General features: G+C 44.9%; 1 protein-coding gene across 5 annotated transcripts in view; it reads right to left on the reverse strand.

The window, feature by feature from the left end:
- FAM110B (family with sequence similarity 110, member B) overlaps positions 1-2,410 on the reverse strand; it is a 105,409-nt gene that overhangs the window by 3,114 nt on the left and 99,885 nt on the right. The gene's annotated exons all lie outside the window — the stretch shown is intronic.

Genomic DNA, 2,410 nt, shown 5'->3' on the forward strand with positions numbered 1-2,410 from the left:
GTGTCTGGGAGAAAGCTGCTGACATTTCCCACGCGCGCGCGGACGCTTCCAGCTGCCTCCCCATTGGTGGGAACCGCCTCTGCTCACGCCGGGTTGGTATTGCTTATGTCAAAACCCAGGAAATGCTAGACGAATGTGGAAATGCTGGTTTAGCAAAGCCCAGTTCCCAGTTCATTAAACGCCGCTGGGTTCCTAAGTGGTTTACACTGCAGCACCGGCGAGTTATGTCTCGTTCGCAATGAAGCAAAACTTCTGATTTCTTACTACCCATCTCTCAATTAACACTTGAAACAAGCACTGCTTCACTCTTCAAAAAATAAAACGATGGGCAGAAGTGGAATTGGCAGTGAAGATGGAAAATCTTTTAGAAACCAATGTTTCTGTTATCTTATGTTTGCCAATCAATATATTTGAAAATGCTTTCTCCTGGAAACCAAGAATGCCTATGAAGTTCAAGCTTATTTTTTTTAATAATAATAATTAAAAAACTAGAAACGCTTCTAGATTAACTATAGAAGTAGTTTGATTTTAAATACTCCATCATTTTTCACACTTAATGAGCAGAAATCAAAAGTTTCTCTGTGGAATGTATTCCCCCCCTCCCCCCAAACGGAAGAACAAGCTCTTAAGATGTCAACATATGTATCTATAGGGAGTTTTTCTACTTGCATTTACCTCTGCAGTCCTGGGCACAACTCTCTTTGCCTGCTACTGCTGGCAGAGAACACTTATGAATGCATCAGCATTGGAAAGGAACTGGCTAAAGACCTTTTTAGCTTCTTTAGTTATAATAAGGACTATTAAGAGAGTAATGTATTCATCTAATATGTCAAAAAACTAATTTACAAAATAAGTAAAGTGATATTAACTATAAAACATCTGCTGTGTGGTAAGAAAATGAAGTGTCTATTAATAACGGGGGCGGGGGGCTGATATTTCTCCTTAGCATCTTTTGAAACTCTTAATCTCTAAATACACCCATTGTCATGTTTCATTAGAGACGGTTTTTGTAATCTGCAAAAGGGTTTGTTCTAGTAAAAATATTTTCCTGTTCGAGATTTGAGAAGCCCCAAGGCAATTCCTACATAATGATTTTCTTTAATTGCGTGGTTCCATTATAATACTTTAATGTAGTTTTAAAAAACCACCTCCTCTTATGAAGATGAAGTGAAATTGTTTCTTTGAACATATCTGGAATGACATGCCAGAAGAGGAGCCGTGATCTCTCTGCAGATCCTCTGGGTCTGCCATCCACCACCCTGGGCCCGCCTCACTGGGAAGATGACCTGGGGCCCCTCCACTAAGGGGCTCACAGCCTAGCCTCGGGAGACAAAACCCTCTGGATCACCCCCAGGGCACTTGAGAGAGGTTTGTCCCCAGGACAGGCCATGTTTCTCTCGCATCTTCACCGATGACCTCTGTAGCTTCCAAAATTCATCCAGGGAAGGGACAGCACCAGAAGGCTCAGGGGCCGAGTGCAAGACAGGACTGGCATCTGCACTCAGCACCTTTCTGCCCACGGACCTCAGCAAACCCCCAGCAAGCAGGAAGAAGGCCCAGTGGGCAACAGGAGACAGAGCTCAGACCTCTTCTTCTGTGGCCTTGTCTCCTCACCTCTGAACGACAAGTTTCTCTCGCATCTTCACCGATGACCTCTGCAGCTTCCAAAATTCATTCAGGGAAGGGACAGCACCAGAAGGCTCAGAGGCCGAGTGAAAGACAGACTGGCATCCACACTCAGCACCTTTCTGCCCACAGCAAACCCCCAGCAAGCAGGAAGAAGGCCCGGCGGGCAACAGGAGACAGAGTTCAGACCGCTTCTTCTGTGGCCTTGTCTCCTCACCTCTGAACGACAAGAGGTGCTTGGACGAGATCCCGATCCCTTCTCCATCTAAAATCATGTGGTTCTGGGGAGCTAACAAGAAGTTATTTCCAATTTCAAAATGGTACCTGGGATTGAACTTTTGTATGGTTCCTGCACTTGCTGTTCTTAGGAAAATGTTCTTTGAATGCTGAAAGATTCTGATCCCTTCTCCATCTAAAATCACGTGGTTCTGGGGAGCTAACAAGAAGTGAGTTATTCCCAATTTCAAAATGGCACCTGGGATTGAACTTTTGTATGGTTCCAACACTTGCTGTTCTTAGGAAAATGTTCTTTGAATGCTGAGCTATAGTTAACATAAAACATCCACTGGCATTGCCCTGGCTGGTTTGGCTCAGTGGATAGAGCACTGGACTGTGGACTGGAAGGTCCCAGGTTCGATTCCGCTCAAGGGCACATGCTCGGGTTATGGGCTCAATTCCAGCGGGGGGCGTGCAGAAGGCAGCCGATCAATGATACTCTCTCATCATTGACGTTTCTATTTCTCTCTCCCTCTCCCTTCCTCTCTGAAATCAATAAAAATGTATT

This window comes from Myotis brandtii, unplaced genomic scaffold, assembly GCF_000412655.1.
Source record: "Myotis brandtii unplaced genomic scaffold, ASM41265v1 scaffold351, whole genome shotgun sequence".
NCBI classification, from domain to species: domain Eukaryota; kingdom Metazoa; phylum Chordata; class Mammalia; order Chiroptera; family Vespertilionidae; genus Myotis; species Myotis brandtii.